We start from the raw sequence: 17,767 nt of genomic DNA, 5'->3' as shown, positions 1-17,767 counted from the left end.
ATGCAAATGGAAATCAAAAGAAAGCTGGAGTAGCAATACCCAAAAAAGTAGTTTTGGGTACCTTGATACCTATTAAAGGTGCTAAATTTTTAACTCCCTGAAAATTATCCTCTCATTTTACTCCACGAATCAGGTAAATCCCTAGTTAAACAATTTTTCTTTTTATTGGATAACTTGAAGTATTCTGTCCTTAGTTTAATATAGAGAATATTGTTTGTAAGCCAAAGTGAGATTGTAGCTGTAATCTTCTTTTTGGGTAAATATGTTTCTAAAATGAGCCTTAAACAAAACTACTTCCTAAAGAAACCCAACTTCTAACCTATTTAAATAAGACTATTGTTGTGTGTATGTATGTGTAACTCTGCTTTAGAAAACAAAACAAAACAAAACACTCTGGGTATCAAGCTTTACATTACCTATAAGGGAAATCAGTCTCCTTCTTTGTGAAATAAGCAGCTGTTGCCATGGTGAGACTGACTGAGATACAGGTTGCTGTTACGTATATTTCAAGATCCTTAATTCAGTGTCTATGTGACCAGGGTGTTTGAACACTCTCAAGGGATTTACTAGCAGCGTAAATACATTCTGTGTTTAAAGTAACCATACACTATTTAACAGATGATCAGTATTCAAAAGGTATCTATTAAAATTTTATCATAAGTATGAAACTATGCCAAGTTCCTTTGGATAGATACAAAGTAAAATAACCCCACAAGAAACATACATTCCAGTTGAAGAGATGACATACAGCCGTTAAAATTTGAACTGAGAATTAAATAAAACATGATACATAGTTCAAGAGAGGTTACAAAAACTGTGAGGTATTCAAGGAATGGTAACGATGATTAGGACTGAGTGCCAACAACAGCAACAAAATCTCTTAGATAAGTAGGTAAGGTTTTTTTTTTTTTTTAATGGTTTTCAGTAGTCAATGGCATTTAGATCTTAAAGAGGAGGTAAGATTTGGAAGAGCTAAATGAAACAAAGCATATATTATCTTCTGGGAATAAATGCAGAGTATCCTAGGAAGCCTGGGGATTGCAGATTGCAAAGATCAGAACTTTTACATGGAGCAACAAAATAGCAACCCAAATAATAGAACTTTGGAACAAGGCTGATACATTCAAGGCCAAGCAGAAGTCCCACTGTGAAAACTTAGGTACAAACTGGAGCAAAAATAAGGAACCTTATTAAATTTATATGGCCAGTGTATGTATCTTTGACATTCTCATTCAGAGGCCTTATTTAATCTACAAAGTGACCCTTTCCTGATTCAAAGTCACTAACTGCTGCCAAAGCAGGTAAAAGAAACTTGTGTAAGTAATCTTTTTCCAGGGACTATACCAGATATTTTAGCAGGTAACTGTCAAAAAGCAGCCTCATAATTATTAAAGAGAGCCAACTGAGGCTCAGGGTCTCCCAGATAGGGTGCCAATCTCTCTGCTTTTCTACTACCATGCACTCCATAATCCCACTTCACAAAATGCTGGTAAAGTGATTACTGGCTAATCGTAGTTTGTCCTTTTTATCCCCATCCATGGATTCAACCAACTGCTATTCAAAAATTTGAAAAAAATTCCAGAAAGTTCCAAAAGCAAAATTAGAAATTTCCATGCACCACCAAATAGTTACATAGCACTTACATTGTACTTACAACTATTTGCATAGCATTTATATTGTATTAGGTATTAAAAGTAATCAAGAGGTGATTTAAAGTAAATGGGAGGATGTGCATAGTTTATATGCAGATATTATGTCATTTTATATAAGGGATTTATGTACCTGCAGATTTTGGTATCTGAAGGGTTTTCTGGAACCGTTACCCACGGATACTGAAAGACAACTGCAACCTTCTTTAAGTTTCTCTGGATGAGTCATGTTCATTATTAGACTGAATCTCAATTTTCTTTTACTCCATCTTCCTATTCTATCCATTCAGAAAAACTCAAACTTTTTATCACAATTACTACATTCACCTCATTACCAACCACCCCTTCAAAATCAGAAATTTCATTTATTTGGGTCAACAGAGATTTCTTACTTATTCACCTCAATGCACATTTCTCAGCTCTAGGATCTAGCAGCATCTCTGCAGCATTCAGCATTGCTGACATGCCCTTTGTTTGGAAAAACTCGTTTTTTTTCTTTCCACAGCAACAATGGTTTATGCTAATTATCCTCTTGCCTGTGCGATCCTTCACCTTTGCCTCCTTTTGGCTTCTACTTTATGTCACCATCAGCATTTGGAACTGCTTCAAATTTTCTTCTTAAATTCTAACACACACATTCTCCCTGGTCAGTTTCCTCTAGCAAAATTATTTTAACTACATACACGTGCTCATGACTCAAAACTTCATATATCCTATTACCTGCTGAACGCTTTGACTTGAATGTTGTCACCTATGCCTGAAATTCAGTTCCCTGCCCTAAATCCTACTCTTAGGTTGTATTTCAGTTATAGGAACAGTATCTATCTGTTCACCCAAGTGAAAACTTGATAGACAAACTTGACTCATCCATTTCTTCAGCCTCTAAGTACTAAATCAGGTCTTATAGCTTGCTTCCAGACATTTCTCTAATCCATTCTGCCCAGCAGTGTGTTGTAAATGCTTAGCAACCAGTTCTTTGGGAAAAAAATGTAAAGCTTGATTTTTGGCATTTGACAATTATCTTTGGGTAGATAACATCCACCACAGCAGATTTCAAGCCATCAAAGTGATGTAACTGAACACATAGTTGGGAAGATATGCACACTCATTCAACTCTCATGAGCCAGCTGATATTTACACTACTGATTTTCTGCCTCATTTTCTACAACTGTTTATCCTTTATTCAAGTCCTAAATGATTACCTGATATGCTATTTTACTATGCTACTTCAACAGCATCCTAACAGGCATCCCTGCCTCTGCTGTTGTCCCTTAATAATTCATCTTCTATCATGCTTTTGCAGAAATTTTTCTAATACATAAACTTGATCTTTTCACTTTCTTGTCTAAATCACATCAGTGGCTTCCCACTAACACATTCACATAGTCCAGAAAACAAGAAAGGAATATAAGGTATTTCATGGTTTGGTAGGTGTTGTCTCAGAAGCAAATCTTTACGACTACCTACATTACACTTTTGTGGTTCCCTGTATACACTAAGCAGTTCCTTCCCTTTATGCAATCTGCCACTTCTTCTTGGAATGAGTTTCCCATTCTACTCACCTTCACATGCTTGATATGCCTGGCTGCCTCCTATTTTAATGTTTAAGATATATTAAAATTCTTTTAATTCTAAGGAAGTCTCGAAAGATGTTCTGCACACTCCCTCCCTGTCCCAGCCTCCCAGTAAGCTAACCTCCCCATTTTCATAGCTATTTGCATTGTTTTATTATTACTTGGCCATGTTAAATAATTGCCTAAATGCTTACCTTGCGGCAGCATATACTGTGTTCTCTAAAACAAATAAACAAAAAGCTCTTGCTATATTCCTGATTTTATGAACAAGGAAGAACAAAGTACCAATATAGTAGGAAACCAATTAATGTTGAATGAATAATGTACTACTATTGAATGAAAAAAAAATATTTAGCTTGTAGAGGAGGTGGTATCTTTGTATTTCCATATTTTTTCCATATTTGGAAGAATTAAGCATCAGCCAGATCTTGTGACTAATGTATTCAAGAAAATTGGCATTACAATGTAGAATGTTCATAGAGATTTAGAATATATAAAAATATAAAATAGAAACTATAGGTATGAACAACTCAATAAACAAATTTAGAGGTCGATAGGTAGGCTTAATAGCAGTTTGGGCACAGCAAAAGAAATATATAGTGAATTGTAAGTAGGTGATTACATAGTATCCAGAATGAAGTACAGAGTCCAAAACAGATGGAAGAATAGAGAAAACTGTATATGGAAAATGTTGATAGAGTAAAGGATTTTAAATATATGTAATGGTTGACCTAGGAAGAGACACGGAATGGATAAGATGCAAAATTTGAAAATACATTGACAGAAGTTTTCAAAACATATGAAAAATTCCAAGCACAGTTTTAAAAATCCTTATGAATCTGAAGCAAAATAATTTCAATGAGAAGTACATCTAGACATTTTATAATCAAACTATTGAAAGCCAAAAACAAAGGGAAAACCTAAAAGCAGCCATAGAAAAAAAAAAAAGACATATTTTGTTCAGATGATCAATAAGTGTGAATTCTGATCTTTCAATAGACTCTCTGGAGTCCAGAAGACAATATGGCATCTCAAATGCACTGAGAGAAAATAAAGGCTAACCTCAAATTCTATACCAAAAAAAAGTATCCTTTGAAAGTGAAGTGGGGGGACTTTCCTGGTGGTCCAGTGGCTAAGACTCCACACTCTCAATGCAGGGGGCCCAGGTTCCATCCCTGGTCGGAGAACTAGATCCTGCATGCATGCGACAACTTAAAGTCTGCATGCCACAACTAAGAAGTCCACATGCTGCAACTAAAAGATCCTGCTTTCCACAATGAAAATCCCTCATACCACAAATAATATCTGGTGCAGTCAAAATAAATAAATATTAAAAATTAAAGAGGAAGTGAAGGGGTAAACATTTATTCAAATTAAGAGAGAGACAGAGATTTTTTTTTTCCCCACCATGCATGCTCTTAGAGAAATATTAATAGGAGATCTTTGGGTAGGAAGAGAATATATCCAGAGAGAAACATAGAAATGCTAGAAAGAATAAAGAACCACAGAAATGATGAACAAGTCAGTAAATTTTAAATAAATTTTAAATGAATATTCTGGGGCTTAAAGTGATCAAAAAATTAAAATGCAAGAAAACACAAAATTTAAGCTGAATCAAGTGGAGTTAAACATTTCTAGATAGCTTTGTTTGGGAAGTAATGAAAGCATTAATATATATTAGGATATACAAAGTGTAGAGGTATGTTTTCATTTCTAGTATAACCTCCCACAAATTATTTTTACAAAAAATAAACTTTACAAAATAAAAGAGGGAAATAGAATAATAAAATAAGTCTGAGTAGTCCAAAAATAGAAGAAAGGAAAGAAAGGGTACATAAAACAGGTAGGATAAACAGAAACAAAAAGCACTCTATTAGATATGAACTAAATTTTGTCAGTATTTGTATAAAATATATTTGAAATCTATATAAAAAAGAAAGATTGTTATGGAAGGTAAATAAAGCAATATCCTTCTTACAAGAAAAAAATATTTCAAATAAGTGCATAGATTTCCAATTAAAAATGTGGAAAGATACATTCTGCAAACAGTCACCCTACTTCTCTTCCCCTCTTCACAAACACACAAAATCTGGTATGTCTATACAAATGTCAGACAAAATAAACTTTAAGGAAAAAATTGGTTGAGCAATACAAGGGACCTTTCATTATGATTAAAATAGAGTATTTAACAATGTCAAATCTGTATGCATGTAATAATATAATTTCAGAAATTAAAACATTTACAATATTGAAAGATGAGAGAAACATATATATAACCATAGTAGGAACTTTAACATACTTTTCTCAATAACTGATAGAAAAAGCAGACAGCAAGTCATCAAGCATACAGAAGATCTGAGCAGCAAATACAATAAAATTGATACAATTGGGATCTATGGAACAGTACCTCCAATGTTAACAGTATATACATTCTTTTAAGTGTACATGAAACACTTACGGAAGCTGATCATCTGCTGTGCCACAGAGCAAGTCTAATCTTGTTTACAAATGGGGACCTAGAATGAAATCCAACCTCTGTCAATAGTAACTGAGACAAATCTATAAAGATTAACTATCGCTTTGCTGAAATCAAGTTATATATACTCATGTTACAAAAGTAGTATAGAAATGCCCTTTCTAGGATATGACCATTGGATTCTAGAAAAATGCAGAAGAAAAGAAGGGAAATTTGTTTCAGTAGCTGACAACAGGATGAGGTAGGAAATGGGAGAGATCTTTATGTATCTCAATTTCTATCAGGTCATATCTTGTCTCCTTTCATTCTGTCATGCGACTTTAGCTTAGGTAAAAGCCTCAGACCAAGATGTTCAGACTGGCAAAATTTTAAAAATCTCCTCAATGCATTGTTGTTGAGGAAGGAAATAGAGTTGAACATCAGCGATGTTTCTGGTGTTTATATTATATTAGGGGAAAGAGATATTTCTATGTATTAATTAAGGAAAGAAAATAAAAATTTTCCATTAAACTGCCTAGTCAGAAGATTTGTTTTAATAATTATTTTTTAATTAATTGATTTTTTCTGCTTTTTCTTTTTGGCTGCATCGGATCTTAGCCGGGCCATGCGGGATCTATCATTGCAGCACACGGGCTCTTTGTTGCGGTGCATGGGCTTCTCTCCAGTTGTGGTGTGTGGGTTTTCTCACTCTAGTTGTGGAGTGTGGGCTCCAGAGTACGTGGGCTCTGTAGCTTGTGGCACGCGGGCTCTCTGGTTGAGGTGTGCGGGCTTAGTTGTCCCTCAGAATGTGGGATCTTAGTTCCCTGACCAGGGATCGAACCCACATCCCCTGCATTGGAAGGCAGATTCTTTATCACTGGACCCCCAGGGAAGGCCCTGGTCAGAAGATCATGATAAAGATTTGAATCAATTATGAATACTCTGAGTATATTTTAATTAGGAGCTGCTATCATTTGAAGAAAATATTTCATTTATCAGTCGGTTATAGTCACAAGACATAATCTATATTCCTCAATATTAGAATCTTGTGAATAGGGTAGAAGAGATAGATATGAAAACATATAATCATTACCCAATATAAGTAAAGCCATAGAAACATTGTTTTTTATTATAATCACTGTCTTATTTTTCTCTCACTCTAATGTTTGCACCATATCTAGTATATGTTAAGTCCTAAACAAATATTTGTTAATTTATTGAACTGAACAGAATCCCATGAAAACAAAACAGTGAAGTATCTACACAGTGTGGAGAAACTTTGTTTAATTATTTGTCCTAGAGATTCTTCATCTATAAATACAGATTTATTATCAAATATTGGCATAGCACAGTGAAGTTTTTGGAAATACATGTGGTTGCATTAACTGTCCATAATAGTGATTAGCTTTAAAAAGAGTTACAGGGTGTCTTGGAGAGTGTAAAATCTGGGTATTAGAAGAGCAGACACTAACTGACACTATAACTCTAAGCATGCCTTTCTATTTTATGCACCCTGATTCTTCCAACTGTACAGTGAGGTCATTTGTTTTTGATGCCATTCAAAGTCATTTTGAAAGTAAAAGGCAAGTAGATCAGGAAAAATCATAATTAGAAAATATACCTCTGTGTGTATTTATCATGTACTATGTATTCATAACAGAAATATAAATAGTTAATAACTTCTGAATTAAAATCATGGATTATAACCAACACATACATGCATACCAAGTATACCATGCAATTATTTCGATATGCCAAAGTCAACCAAGGGAAATCGTTAGTCAGCTTTTTTTTTTCCCCCACACTTAAGATAACCAACATTAGCTTTTCTCTTACTGGGGATAAAAGTACCATTGTAGTAACCCCATCTCTCACAGATTTTAAAGGAGTTAATATGTATATTTCTGACTATAATGTACTTAAATTTTTTAAAGATTCCCAGGGCATAATAACTAAATGATCTCATTCTCTCACAAAGTAAGAGCAACCATAGAGATTTTTTTCATATTATTCTTGTCTATGAAGTTAATCCTCACTGAGCTCTCATAAAGACTTCTTTAAGCCTCTCAGGTGAGGGAGAAGCAGCCCTAATGAGCATGAATCAGTGGCATTTGATCCCCACCATAGTTAAATGCCAACACAGATATAATCTTTTGCTCTTCCAAAGGCTTTTAACTCTGAGAATAAAGAACTCAAAATCTCCAATATCAGCAAGCCTTTAAATTAGTTCCTTCTTCTATCCAACAGTTTACCCTCCATTACTTGGCAAAAATAAAACAAGTGTTTTATGGTTTTCATTTGGAGAGAATGTGGGAATTGTAGTAGAAAAGGGACCCATATTCCTTCTATTAGTTCCTTGTTTCTTCCATTTTGATCAGGGAAACTTTCCCTTCCAGAGCATATTGAGCCAAGTTGGCAAATAGAAAGAAATGAGTTTATACTATGTGTCAGTGAAGTTACCACATAAGTGTAGATTTATATAAGAAATATTTTAGATGAATTAAGTGTTCCTTTGGGAAATATCTGGAAAAGATACAGCACAGATAAGGCAAATAGAAACAGCAACCATAAATTAAGTACATTCTCATTACATCTTCACACGCCCTGACTGCAAAAAATAACCTCTCCCCTAATAAATACACAGTCTCAGAGAAAAAGATTAGTGTACCCACAGGGCAAAGCAAACAGATACATCTTGTGATATGTTCGAACAATCGTAAAGCTGTACCTCTGGCAGATAATGGGTAGAAGTGAATTAGAGAGGTCTAGGTGAATTATAGAGGTGAGAATCTTTCATCAAGGAGGCCCAGCTGTCTGCTCAAGGTGCTTGACCCTGGCAACAGACATCAGGAGCAGCCATGCAAATGACAGCTATTGCTGAGGGATAAAAGGAGATAAGTGAGATTCTCATAATTGGGCCTAGGGATGGTAGAGAAGTATATGCTGGATTAATCTCCAAAATTTATAAGCAACTCATGCAGCTCTATCAAAAAAACAAACAACCCAATCAAAAAATGGGCAGGGGCTTCCCTGGTGGTGCAGTGGTTGAGAGTCCGCCTGCCGATGCAAGGGACACGGGTTCGTGCCCCGGTCCAGGAAGATCCCACATGTCGCAGAGCGGCTAGGCCCGTGAGCCATGGCCGCTGAGCCTGCGCGTCCGGAGCCTGTGCTCTGCAACGGGAGAGGCCACAAGAGTGAGAGGCCCACATACCGCCAAAAATAAAAAAAAAATGGGCAGAAGACCTAAATAGACATTTCTCCAAAGAAGATATACAGATTGCCAACAAACACATGAAAGGATGCTCAACAACACTAATCATTAGAGAAATGGAAATGAAAACTACAATGAGGTATCACCTCACACAAGTCAGAATGGCCATCATCAAAAAATCTACAAACAATAAATACTGGAGAGGGTGTGGAGAAAAGAGAAGCCTCTTGCACTGTTGGTGAGAATGTAAACTGATACAGCCATTATGGAGAACAGTTTGGAGGCTCCTTAAAAAACTAAAATAGAACTACCATATGACCCAGCAATCCCACTAGTAGGCGTACACCCTGAGAAAACCATAATTCAAAAAGAGTCATGTACCACAATGTTCATTGCAGCTCTATTTACAATAGCCAGGACATGGAAGCAACCTAATTGTTCATTGACAGATGAATGGATAAAGAAGATGTGGCATATATATACAGTGGAATATTACTCATCCATAACAAGAGACGAAACTGAGTTATTTGTAGTGAGGTAGATGGACCTAGAATCTGTCATACAGAGTAAGTCAGAAAGAGAAAAACAAATACCGTATGCTAACACATATATATGGAATATGAAAAAAAAAAGTGTTTCTGAAGAACCTAAGGAAAGGATAGGAATAAAGATGCAGATGTAGAGAATGGACTTGAGGACATGGGGAGGGGGAAGGGTAAGCTGGGATGAAGTGAGAGAGTGGCATGGACATATATACACTACCAAATGTAAAACAGATAGCTAGTGGGAAGGAGCCACATAGCACAGGGAGATCAGCTCAGTGCTTTGTGACCATCTAGAAGGGTGGGATTGGGAGGGTGGGAGGGAGATGCAAGAGGGAGGAGATATGGGGATATATGTATATGTATAGCTGATTCACTTTGTTATAAAGCAGAAACTAACACACCACTCTAAAGCAATTATACTCCAATAAAGATGTTAAAAAAATAAAATAAAAAAAAATATATATATAGTTCTCTATCACACACACAAAAATCATAGTATTATTAAACTGAGTCTGGATTTGCATTTATACAGTATTACACACACATACACTCATATATACACAATATACACACATATACTCACATACATATATAATACTAAATGGTAATTAGTATTGATACTGGATCTTTAACTGTTTTTTCCCCATCTTAAAAAAGAAGAAAGCTAATAGCCAAAAGAAAGCACAAGTAATTATATCAGAGTAGCTCAACAAAGCTGAAGATTTCTCTCTGACACACTTGGTTCTTGATGTTTTCTGTGGCTGCTCTCATTAAATTTTATACTACACAAAACCTGAACGAAAGTCTGTGCAATGTAAGGGAACAATAGTTCCCTTTTGCAAGAAAAAGATTTATAGTGAAAATCACTTGTATCTGACAGTCATTGACATCATTCCTCAGTTCATGAAAAGTGACAAGGGCCTGATAGATCCTTCTCCAGGTCATGATAAAGCAACTTTTTCTTGTCTCAGCAACGAATGGCAAATGAATCATGATCCCATTGATGTGTGGGAAAGAGTCTCATTTTATAACTAGAGAAAACTTTTTACAAATTCAACACTGAATCATTAAAAAAATGCAGATTAGACACCTGAAAGCATTTCACAGAATAACACCCTTCCTTTTTCTTTTTTTTTTAAAGAAAATGTGTATTTAAAAACAGATTTTAAGTACATACATTTATAAATAAATTTAGCTACTAAAGTATTCCAGAAAAACTATTAGGAAAAAATTTTACTTCTTAGAAAAATAGGTCACTGATATTTGATTTTACTATGTAAACCAAATGTGCAATACTTAATAGTTCAATTAATTTCTCATCACTAATAGTTTGTCTCTTTAAGTAGAAGCAGAAGCTACCCCTTTGATTGAACTACTTGATTAGTAGCAAACTTTGTTGGTCAGTGAATTACACCTCTAGTATGAACTTGTCCCTTGACCAGATTAGGGAAAGCTCTAAATAGTCTCAATGATTTAATATGTTCCTTAAATACAAATTATTTTCCCATAGGCCTCTATTATTGCCCAGAATTCTATCAGACATAGTTTTACACTGTCTCTATTGGTGACAAAAACTACTGTGTTCCTATTTGTGTAGTAAAGGGATTTTATAGTAAAGAATTATGTTTTGTGATAAGAAAATTGTGTTCAATTCAAAGAACAGGAGCTATAGCCTTGGTAATGTTCTTAGAATCCAGATTCTCTGGAGATAGAGTTCATGATTTAAGATGATATAAGGGATTAGCAGCAGCATTTGGCTAGAAAAACTGCCTCATTGAGTAACTACAAATGAGAGTCATCAATATGGCTCCATCACTGTCAAAACTGGGACTTCTTCCAAGGACTGATACATAATGGAGCCTGGCCTTGACTATTCCTTAAAACACACTTCCAGGGGCTTCCCTGGTGGCTCAGTGGTTGAGAGTCTGCCTGCCGATGCAGGGGACACGGGTTCGTGCCCCGGTCCAGGAGGATCCCACATGCCGCGGAGGGGCTGGGCCCGTGAGCCATGGCCGCTGAGCCTGCGTGTCCAGAGCCTGTACTCTGCAATGAGGTGGGGGCGGGCACAGCAGTGAGAGGCCTGCGTACTGCAAAAAACAAAACAAAACAAAACAAAAAAACACATTTCCAGTGAGAGAAGCTGAACAGCTAAGGGAAACATGTAAAGAGTATAACTCAAAAGAAAATAGCAAGCTATGTTATCAATACAAGCTGCAGCAGAAGCATTGGAACAGAAAAATTAAAATATAAAACAAATTATAAATACCTTTAGAGGCGTAAAGAATATAAATCATTTCAAAGTAGAATAAGATAATAGCATTTGGATATATTAAGTATGAAAATAATAATTGAAAAAAAAACAATAGGTAAAGATTAATCATAGAATGAATAAAGACAAATAATAAAAGATCAGAGTGAGCATCTCCTACAGGAGACAACAGGAAAGAAATGACAGAAAATACTTTTAAAAAAAAATAACATAAATCTTACCTAAAATTTGAAGTTCAAAATTCTAGATAATAGGAATCTCAGAAGAAGAAAATGCAAATAAAAATGGAGAAATACTTGAAGAAAAATTGATATAAATTTCCAGGAGTATAGACAGAAAAACATGTACAGAGTGTCAAATATTACGAATTACAAAAAAAATTAAACACATTATAGTAAAATTTGAGGAACAATTGGACATGAGTTTTATCAACATAAACATTGGAAGTAGGAGGGCAATTGAATGGCAATTTTAGTGTTTTGATTTGAAAGGATGTTGAACTTATAATTTATATCCAGAAAATTATTTAATTTAATATAATATTACAATAAAACATTATTAAAATACAATTATCAGAGATTTACCACCAAGATACATAATTAAAATACTTTTAGAAGAGGTACTCAGATAACTAGAGAGATAAATCCAGACGATGGCACAGACATGTTAGGGTAAGAATTGTGCAATACTTTGTTAGAGTCTAGGACGAGGAAAATGAAAAGAAAGTATTTCCACTCTAAACTTGGACTAAAATTGTGGACAATATTAACATAATGCAGTAAAGACAGAACTTATATTCATGGGAGGGCTTATGTAGAGGTAGCATTTTGTGTAAATATATATTAGGATGGATCTTAAGCTAAAAATCTAAGATAAAAAAAGAAAAAGAACTTTTAAATAAGCAGAAGAAATCTTATTCCATTTAAATCAATAAAAGAGAAGAAAATAAAAAGAGACAACAGTAAAAGGAAAATAATATAATAGAAGAATCAAATCTTAACGTATTGAATGCAGGAATACAGGAACTAAAAGCACTGAGTTATCGGTAAACATTTGTAGCCAGAGTAATTCACATTGGAACAAGGAAATTTCACTTTAGATTTATTAGATTAAAATTATAAAGTGAGATAATGTCAAGCACCAGCAAGAAGGTAGGGATATAAAATCTCTCATCCTCTCTAAGAGGGACAGTAGATTAGGGCATCCATCAAGAAGTCATTCTGGCACAATTTATTCAAATTAAATAAAACATACACTATGAACCAAAGGTTACAGTCCTGGGCATTTACCCCAGGGAAATCTTATAGGTTTATTAGGAGTCATGTTCCAGAATGTTCATTGGCACATTAACTGCCGTCAAAAGTTGGAGATAATATCTGTAAATATAACATACCAAATAAATATACAAAATGTGATATGTATACCACATGTTCTTATGGAACAGCAACAAAAAAAGTACAAATAAAAAATAAGTTGTAAATTTACTAATATGAATGGACTTTGAAAACAATGCTTACTTTTAAAAAATGAGACAGACTTTAATACAGAACATAATGCTGTTTATGTAAATAAAATAGACACAAAACACTGGCATATATTTTTCAAAAACATTTAAACATAAAAAATATAAGAAACATATTAGAAATATTATTGGAGAGACAGATTTGGAGTGGGTTGGAGGAATGGAGCTTTAAATAAACAAACCAAGATGAGTAGACAGGTCAACAGTGTAGAAGGGCTTTGAACTTCAGGAATATAATTAAATCAATTTTGCTCCTAAACTAAATATAGTAATAAATATGAAAAACAGAGGAATTAGGCATATGGAGATACAAATTACCTTTATAACAGTTAAAGATGATTTTGGAAAATATGACTTTAAGATAGTAAAGTGGGATTATTAATACTTCACACTCAAATTCAATTCACAGTCATTGACAGTGCTGAGCATATATGGGTTGACACTGTGGGGATCTGAACTTATATGGAATGCAGGTGCAGTGTAGATGTGTGTTTCCTGTAGTTAAGTGTATATCAAAAGGAAGAAAAAAGAGTAGCTGATCCAAGCATGTTATGCTCCTCTCCAGCTAAGTTCTTAGAAAGATGGCAAGTGTGAGTTGCCTTATCGATGATCCTCCACAAATAGTGGAGAACATGCCCTTCTCAGGCAGCTATAAATATCAACCTGTCCTTCAGATCTGTCCTCTGAGAAGTGAAACAGCCACTACCCAAATAGCTGCTGATAGTGACAATTTGAATTCTGCCACCCTATGTTATTAAATGCTACATCAGAATAGACCATCCAAATATGTGCCAAAAAGGAAAAGTTATAACAACATTGGGTCAGTAAAAATTCTGCAAACTAAAGGAAAGAGAACTTTGTCTTGAAGACACAAATGGAGACCATAAATTTGAAAATAATTTACATAACAAATAATAATTTAGAGGAGAATCGGAGTCATTAAAATAGATTCTATTGTGAGGAACAGATATGAATGGGCTGAGATTAAAGCAGAGATGAAAATAGACTGGTTAAAATAAGTAAAAACAATGACAACACAAATTCTTCACTGAAGACAGCTAACCACAAAATATAATAATAAAGGATATCAAGTGAAGAGTGATGAAAAATACTACCCAAATGTAGAAGAGGTTAAAAGTAAGAGGAAGCTTATGAATTTGAAAAAAAATGTGACACAATGACAAAACATTGCTATCTTTAAACATGTAAAGAATGCCAATAAAGCATTAAAAATATTAGCTGAAACATTGAAAAGAAAAATACAGACCAGTCTCAAAATTAGAAATGTAGTATATTACAATAATAAAAATATTACAATAAATACACAAAATTTAACTTCATATATAAACAAAGTAAATGAAATTAATATGAAGTACAAAATTTACCCATAAAATAAAGAAGGCTTTTAAAATAATAATCAAGTAGAGTAAGAGTTTGGTTCATTTGTAAATATCAGTTTATATTAATACACATTTTCTGAAGTGCAATTTGATTCTATTTTTTAAAAACCACTAAGATTTATGTTCTTTGATCATTTATGTGTAGGGAGCTTATCATAAAGTTACAATTGGTGAAAAATTATACATGTATAAAGATGCTTACTGCAGCATAATGTATAAAGTAAGGAATAGTAACACCAATATATTCAGAAATAGCTTATTGATGTGATCAATTATTATGCACTCATTTAAAAAATATATTCAAAAACTATTAAGTGGTATGAAATTTTTCACAATGAAAAAATATAATGAAAATAAAGTATAATGTATATGTTTCTATCTCAATCTCCTATAGTAATTTTGTAAGATATGTAACATATGGGATATTAGTTGATAAATGAGCATAAAAAGATGTGTAAAAAGTGATTCCTACTAAGTGATGAAATCAATGGCGATTTATATTTCATCTTTATGGTTTTGTTATTCTCATATCATCTTCCTTGACCTTATTTTTATTAATGAGAAAAAGTCCATTGAATGTAAAGGTAAAGATTATAGAATACAAGTTAGAAGAGATAGTTTCCTTGAACGTGTTGATTTTGAGTTGCATAAAGAATTCCAGAAAATATATTTACTCGGAATTTAGAAATGTTAGTTTGAGTTATAGAGGTCTAGAAGTATTCATTTATCAGTAATCCACATCAAGTGTAGCTGAAACACTTAGAGTGAGAGTGATAATATTAAGGGAGTTTATAGACAATGACAGAAGTTGAATATGTATGCACCCTGGGGAATCCCGAATTATAAAGAAAAGTAAATTAGCAAATATCACTAGATTTCACTGTTAGAAATTGTCTCCTTTTGTTTTTTTCTCACCATTATACTTTTTATACAAATAAAGCAAAAACTGTTAAATCTAAATGGTTAAAATGGGAAGTAAAAAAGGAGGCCAATTCTCTGGACAAGAAGTGGAAATACACTGTGAAGCTGTAAAGGTTTTTGCAAATAAGCACAGGTTTTCAGCAGCATGTAAATCTTCTCATGCTCAAAGTTGCAGATTGCATCCATTATTTCCATTCAGGTCCTTAACTAGGAGCATTCAAATACAAATTTTTAATATTGCCTTGTAGAATGCTCTCAAGTAGCATTTTATAAATGCACAGTAGTAAGAGAAGAAATTATCAACAAATATTTAGCTCTATTAAAGGATATGAAGGCCAATAATAATGCCTTTGATTCCATTCCACTCAATAATAATTGCACTGGTTACAAAAACCTTCCATCCTTATGGCACTTATATTTGTATCAGCTGATTATGGAGTCTCAAGCCTTCAAACTTTACTACAGACATGTGTAACAAGTTGTTAATAAAACTAACTCAGGTAAGTTCAGAGATTTAGGTTTGCTCCTACATTTATCTTTATATCACTTCCAAACAGTTAAAATCCAATAATTGTCAATGCCCAGGAAACTATTTATGTGTTGGAGAAGGGAAAGTCATAGTGAAGGAAAATGACATTTATAGAATGTCTCATATGTTACAGACGAACCAAGAAGTTATTTATCATCATTATCTCATTAATCCAGAAAAGTCCTTTGTGAATTTGATAATATTATTTCTCTTTTATAAATGTAGAAAATGGATAGATTTGATAGATTCCCTGACAACCAGCACAACAGAGCTAATAAGTGCTGGAGCTTACTTAAGGATTTGACAATTTCCCAGAGAGTAAAATTTTTGTAAAAACTGAAAAATTAATTCTAAAATTTAATTAGAAATGGGAATAGAATAGTCAAAACAACTTTGAAAAATAAATTTAGAAATTTTAATGTACCTAATTTCATGAGTTAATCTATAACAATCAAGAGAATGTGGTTTTGGCCTAGGGACAGACATATAGATCAATGGAACAGAATGTAAAGTTCAGAAACAGACCCACAGACAATGATTTTCAACAAAGAGCAAAATAGTTTAATAATAAACAGGGTAATCTTTAAAATGGATTTTGCTAAAATCATTAGATTACTATATGGAAAAACTAAACCTCACATTTTACCTCACTCCATAGAAATTACTTTGAAATGAATAATAGACTTAAACCTAAGAGCTAAAACTATTTTAAAAATCTAGGAAAAAAAAAAAGGAGAAAATTTTTGTGTCCTTGGATTAGGCAAAAATTTCCTAGGGCACAAGAAGTCTGAACCTTTAAAAACAACAGCTGTAGATAGATTATAGCTACATATATACATAGATAAAATTTGAAAGTCATCCATATTTAAAATTTGCTCATCAAATGACATGTTAAGAAAATGAAAAGGCAAGCTACAGAATGGGAGACAATATTTGCAAAACATATTTCATAAAGAACTTATCTAGAATGTTAAAAATGAATGTTTACAACTCAATAGTAACTGAATAGAATATTAATATTAAAAACTGAGCAAAAGATTTGAAGAGTCACTTCACCAAAAAGTGACAAATAAGCATGTGAAAGAACTCTTGACATCATTTGTTACAGGAAAATTCAAATAAAAACATCAATGAGATACAACTACACAGTATTGTAAAGGCTAAAATTTTAAAAGATTGACAATATATGAGTTGGCAAGAAAGTGGAGCAACTGCAACTTTCATATGTTGCTGATGGAAATGCAAAATGGCACACCTACTTTAGAACAGTTTGGTGGTTTCACAAAAAATTAAGCACATACTCACTATGCAACCCAGAAACCTCACTCTTAGGATTATACATAGAAAAATGAAAATATATGTCCACACAGAGAATTAAACACAAATCCTCATAGAAACTTCATTCATAGTAACTAAAACTTGGAACAGTTAAAATGCTTATCAATTCTGAATTAATAACCAAATATGGGTATATCCAGGTAATGGAATATACCACTATTACTTAGTAATAAAAGGGAACAAACTAGTTATTTATACAAAAACATGCATGGATCGCAAAAGCAAAGGAACATAGACATAAAGGAACACTTAATGTTTCTGTTTAAAATGTTTCTATAACATTTTAAAAAGGCAGCACAATTAGGACAGCAATTAGATCTGTGGTTTCAAGGGACCAGGATTAGAGGAAGAGAT

The sequence above is a fragment of the Delphinapterus leucas genome, chromosome 1 (assembly GCF_059928025.1).
Source record: "Delphinapterus leucas isolate spDelLeu-1000000601 "Yukka" chromosome 1, BTC_Dleu_Yukka2, whole genome shotgun sequence".
NCBI classification, from domain to species: domain Eukaryota; kingdom Metazoa; phylum Chordata; class Mammalia; order Artiodactyla; family Monodontidae; genus Delphinapterus; species Delphinapterus leucas.
Note: the sequence above shows the minus strand (reverse complement) of the source record.